The sequence below is a fragment of the Electrophorus electricus genome, chromosome 25, assembly GCF_041902795.1.
Source record: "Electrophorus electricus isolate QZ-2024a chromosome 25, ASM4190279v1, whole genome shotgun sequence".
NCBI lineage: Eukaryota > Metazoa > Chordata > Actinopteri > Gymnotiformes > Gymnotidae > Electrophorus > Electrophorus electricus.
Window position 1 is genome coordinate 9,701,386 of NC_137521.1, and position 6,115 is coordinate 9,707,500.

General features: G+C 46.5%; 1 protein-coding gene across 2 annotated transcripts in view; it reads left to right on the forward strand.

Moving 5' to 3' along the window:
* The first annotated feature begins 471 nt into the window (after positions 1 to 471).
* Positions 472 to 6,115, forward strand: part of plxnb3 (plexin B3) — a 51,585-nt gene continuing 45,941 nt past the window's right edge. For both annotated transcript variants that reach the window (XM_035521880.2, XM_035521881.2), the window contains exon 1: positions 472 to 660. The gene's annotated coding sequence lies outside the window, so the exon portion shown is untranslated. The remainder of the gene's footprint in view (positions 661 to 6,115) is intronic.

Genomic DNA, 6,115 nt, shown 5'->3' on the forward strand with positions numbered 1-6,115 from the left:
ACATGATCTATATAACCCAGTGCTGTTAATATTAGACTTAAATTTGCACAATTGCCTGTATGGCTATTTTCCTACATTCATACAACATAAAACATTTTGTCTAAAAATACGATCTCCGGGTGGTTTATTTTAACAATGTATTACTTTGTCTATAGATTACAGTGCTTTACCACTTGGCCAATCACAATGTAACTCGACGTTACACAGGTACTGTTTCACTTCTGTCTTATTTCGATATTATTAGCTAGTGGAGCAGAATGTTTTTAGAAGTGCAAATGTACATGAATAACTTGTGATTGTGCCTAATTAAAACGAAAATCCTACTGTTAGTAAAACCTTGTCGCACCGCACCAAACCCTAATAACCCTGACCATAGGGTGCCGCTGCAGCCCCGTGCACATCGCGTCGGCCCGCTCCAATGGCCCGGGTCCTTGGAAGATGGACTGGTTTTCCTTAGCTTACTCCACGTGTTGCATTGTGCGTTTTGCGTCCTTACCTTTTGCTTGGGGAAGTTCGTTTTGGAGCGCGCAGTAGCACCGTTTGGGGGCGGAGGTTAGCACGCAATTGTACAGTTTTGTTGATTCAGCGTGAATAGATCTGAGTAGACCACGAATTTTGTTCGGAGTCTTCTCGTGACGATAAACGGACAAACTGCGGAAGGTAAGCTAAGGGGTTTTGCATATAGGCAGGTCTGAACGAATTCACGGAGTGTCTTTTAAATGCCCCAGTTATCTACACCAGACTTTTAACTGTTCCAGTCTTCTATCCCGGACAGGTTTTATTATGAGAAAGCTGCAAACGCAGTTTGAATCAATGTCAAGTGCGATATTATTATAATTATTTAATGAAAGAAGTGTTAGCGCTGCGTGTCACTTTGAAACTTTGAATTAAATCAAGTTATTTACGAGATTTCGAGATGCATGTTTGGCTATTTAAACAGTTGAGTGTTTTGAAAACCCCTCCTTTGAGTTGCCAGTTTGTGAACTGCACAGCTATGGGTTGACATTGACACGGTTTGAGGCAGCAAAACAACAACCTTGCACAGTTAACTATGGACCAGCGAACGCGTGAGGAGGGAACGGCCCACATTCTTTTGCGCTCGCGGTGTCCACCTGCTTTTCGCCAGGCCGTTCACGACCGACGTGCAGCTCTCGGAGAAGTCACGTGCTGGACCGAATGCCCGTAAGGTAGTCTGGCGGAGTTGAGGGCGCCCTTGGGTGCCGTGAGCCAGACAGTCGTGAAACTAACGACGACAGTTCGTCCACCTGTCGTGAGTCGCGCAGTCCCGCGTGCCTTTTACGTGGTCAGAAGTGATCCGAGGTGGAGTGTCAGGTTTCAGACAACAAATATGTTAAAAGCACGACTTGGTCATGGGGGTGGTACGTTAACAGGGTAGACGTCAGATCGGCGGTCTGTCTGCCATGTTATTTAGCTGCACAACATTCAGAAGATGACATTTCGTTAGTTAACAAGATTGTTGTCGAATATGCAGTATTTCACGAGTGAGTTCGTGTCATGGTCTACACTTGCTTACGTTAATTGTTGCAACAGCATTTAGACTTTGAGTGAAGAATTTATTTAACGGCCTACTTTAGCTGCTGTGGTGAGCAGAATGTAAAGGTTGCACGGGTTCATAACGCGACAATAGTTTTTGCAGGACATTTCCAGCACTGCGGAATCGTTTAGTGGTGAGGACGGGTGAGGCTTGGTGCTTTAGTCAGAAATCACCCGGGACCAGAGACGGAAGCTGTCTCGGAGCAGTCCAGGCCCGCGAGGAAAGCGCGAGCGGAGGGACGCTTTGATTCCGACAGTTCGAGAGCAAAACTGCCCCTCCTCTTCCTCCTCCTCCTCCTCCCGTTTTCCTTCATTCCCATTTTCCGCGCGTTGTGAACCAGTGGCGGAGTTGCGATGAGTTTCTACGGTGAGTCGCATCAAGAACGCTGCCTAGAGATCTACGCTGCTGAAGAACTCCTCTACTTTCTTGATTTCATGAGACAGGGAGAGCAATGCTCTATAATGTTAGGAGCACATTTATAATTCGTAGTTTCCCATTGCAAAAAGACGCTTTTTTCTTCTTCTGAATAATCTTCTCCCCCAGACCCTCATCCATTCTTCCCCCTCATAGTCCTTTCTCGTTCCATATGACTCTCACTCGCTCAGTAATATGTGCATTAGTGGATTTTAGCAGTCCTGATTACAGTGTTTCTTGTTAATAAACCTTAATCTTGATCTCCCCTCTGCCCGACTCATCCAGTGTTCATTACTGCACAGGCTAATAAGACCGAAATATACCCTCTGCATTACAATGCGCGTGCTTGTCATGACCAATAATTTACTGCAGTGTGAAGTCTCCAAAGTATGAATTATTAAAGTCTTGTGGAACGAAAAACATGCAAGCGTTTTTAAAGAACTGGTAACATTATGGATATGCATAATGAGCAACGGCGTATGAACTTTAGGCATATTCGGAATGTTCTAATGAGCGAGAGCATGTGAACTTTCTCACCCTGGCTCTAGCCTCCAAATTCTGTGATCTGTGGCGGAATTTACTGCATGGCCTGTACCGCGGAGAGTTTGCGGGTGCAGACGGACGAACGCTCGCGGCTGTGTCTTCTCCCACTGGAGGCCCATATGGTGCACTAGCGTGAGGAGTGAAATCTTTCTGTTTGCTCCCTCTGGCCCCGAGACTCCCACGCCCCCCCCACTGGCCTGTGGTCATGACCGAGGCCCCAACTGCTCTATTGTATCACATGATGGTGTGCACGCTTGAAGGTTTTTGTCTCCTTGCCCCTGATGATGCCTCATTAGCTTATAAGGCATAATGATTGTGACCAATTACATTTTATTACCAGTCATACTTGTTCATATAATTTCACTAGTGTGTTCACAATGGTATGGGTAATTGCTTTGACACATCTGCTAAATCATTGTACTATGCATATCCATGCTTTGCATTAGAAATAGCTAGTCTAATTGATAACAAACATTTATGTTAATTGCACCAATGTAAAAAATCCTGTGCTCTGGTGCTTTGCGAGAAGCAGTATAGTTTGAGTCTGTGTTAAAGGCGGCAGGAGTTGCTGCTACCACAACAAGAAGAACAGCCACATTCTCACTACAACACCCAGTAGGCATGTTTGCTAAGCTCATTGTGTGTTTACCCAACCCTTTGTGCGTTTAGCGAGTTTGCTGTGTCTAAACTCAGCGCTGGTCTTGGGGCAGTGGGGGTACTGTTACAAGAGGTTATCGGGGCATTAAAGGGATACCCCAGCATTTCTCAACCTGAGGGCACTTCTAATGAAAGCATGAGGGCAGTTGTTGGAAAGACTTGCACTAACTGCCCTTAGGCTGCCAGTATAAGCATGTTTTAATTAAACAGCTTTGTTGTGTTTGTTTTTTGCTTTTCAAGTGCGGGATCCATGCGATGACATCACTGTGGTAACAGGCTATGTTTCAGATGTGGTCTGTAGAGATTAGGTTGAAAAATATGCTGGAGCACCTTTTTAAAACCGTTCCGTCCGACTAGACGAGAAGCCATGTCTCGGTGTGCCTGTGCCGTTGTCCTTCCCAGTACCCTAGTCTTGATATTGAGAATGTGAGATTAACACTCTAGCAGTTTAACACTCCCTGACCTCCTTCTCCTGTCTGAATTATCACAGGATCCTCAAAGCAAAGAGGTGACACACTGACCCATATGCTCACACACACGCGCACACCCGCCCACACATATATACACACACACACACAGTAATCCACCTACTCAACACCAACCCCCACGCACACATGCACTGCACGCGCACACAAAGGAGACATCTGTCAGTGCATTGTAAATCACTGATTTTCCTGTCCGGGGTTATCGGAGGATGATCAGAACACAAATTGAGTTCATGAAATTGAATTAAAAAGAGGCTTTTTTATGATTGTCGCTGCGTGGAAGATATTGGTTATCTTCTGCAGCCGGGAGGTTTGCTGGAGAGACACTTTCCAGCCTGCCTGGTCGGTTTGTTATCTTTATGTAGCAACTGGGGCAGCTGCTACATTAACAAAGCAAATCTGCATACAGTTCTGTTGCTGTTTATGTAGCTTAAAACCTCTGAAATTTTTGAAAACACACAGGCATGTGCACATGCGCACACACACACACACACACGAGCAAAAAATACACTGGTCAGACCTGTACCTTCTAATAGTCTGTTTGTGTGCTCATTTGCATGCAGCAGCAGACTGAGTGGTTTTGCATACCTGTATGAAGGTATACTTGAAACACTCCATATATTCCACTTTGGAACAGACAAGGTGTGTGTGTGTTTGGAGAGAAAGAGCGTAAGTAGAAGAGGGGGAGGGTAATAGAATATAAACAGAAATATTGCGCCTGGGTCTCATGGTTAGGGGTCAAAAGATCAGGAAGCAGGCGGGGCGTGGGGGTTGGATTGAGAGCACTTGTGTGCCTACACCTGCTCCGCAACATGATTAGTGTTGCTTTACCATTTCTGGGTGTGTGCGTGTGCGTGCATGTGTGTGTCTTTGCTAAACCACAAGTGTGCTAGCTCCCTTGGGTTTGTTTACAGTCTGTTTGAGGATGTGAGGATAGCCGCGTGTGAGAACCCTTCCAGTCAGGCTTACCCACACGTCCAAGAGCTCCGGGACGCTCCCGGATGTCCATCTTAAATCCAGCAAGCTGAGAAGCTGTGGAACCAGTCACAAAGGCAAGGACAGTGCTAGAAATAGCCACTTGATTATCACATGATATGTTCAGCCCAACCATATGATTTTTTTTGGCATTCAGTAAGAATTCAGTATTTGTGCGTGTCACAATCTGAAGAATAAACAGAGAGAGAATGGGAGAGTGTAGGAAGGAAGCAGGGAGTAAGGAGGGAGAGAGAGAATGGAAGAGAGGAATAGAGAGACCTTTACCCCCACCTTGAGAACAAAGTGTGCGTGGTCAGCTGTTTGTATCTAATGAGTTACTGGTTACTGTACCTCTGAGTCATATAGAACCAGTTCCCATACATCGGTTTTTTTTCCTCCAATAAATTACCTCTAGCTCACTACTCCCTACTGGTCCAAAGTCTGTTGTGCAGTGTGTTATTCAAAACTTTTCCCATAGAACGTCAGAATGTGTCAGAATGGTTCCTTTTGTGCAATCTTGGTACATCAAACAGTGTTTGTGGTGAACAAAGCTTAGTGTGTGAGCACGCATTGTGGTAACGCAGAGGTTGGTAGTGGTTGTGTGTGTGTATGTACAGAGGTCAGAAGAACCCTGCGCCTCCCTCCCTGACTCCTTTGACAGGTCCCCGGAGATTGTCAATGGGGACCTTCCTCTCTACACACACAGACTAGGAACCTCCCAACTCAGACACACATCCTGTCTTGTGTGGTGGCTGTGTGTGTGTGCGCGTGTGTATGTGAAGAGCTCTTGATCATGCATCAACAGCCTCTGTTCTCTCTTTGCACCGTGTCAAATTGTACCTTAGACAAAAAAGGAACTTCAGTATTGAATATGCCCGAGGTTGTATTAAAAATTGATGTCTTTAAAAAAAAAAAATTTTAATGTACAGATATATCCCATCTTCACTTTCCCCAACGGACTTTCTCGGAGGCTCCTCTGCCTCTCGAACAATAGCAAAAATCTCCATACAGGCTTCAATTAATTCACCCCTGGAGCAGACAGCTCAATTTCTAGGATAAAACCCCAACCCTCCCTGCAGCTGCGATGCCCATTGTCTCTCCCTCTCGTTCTCGGTACAGGATGCCATTCCCACTGCCGGGCGTGCTCCGGAGCGGGGCCCTTTCTTTTCCCGCCTGCCGTAGCCATACCTCAGCCGGCCGGTGACCAGGGGCCGCGGTCCCTAAATCTGTGCGCTGTCTGTAGCTGGGAGATAGCATACAGCTGGAGGATTTGTGGCGTAATAATGTAGAGTGCGTTTAGGTGCTTAGCTCCCCGGTGGGGCGCGGTGACGGGTGTGGAGGCGAACCCCTCGCGTGCGCCTAATACGTGGAGTGGTGCAGAGGAGGAGAGAGGGCAACTGCTCCAGGGAAGGGTGGTAGAGGCAGAGGTGGCCGACTGAAGAAGAGCCCCCTCTCTCTGTCTCTCTATATCTGTCTCTCTGTCTAT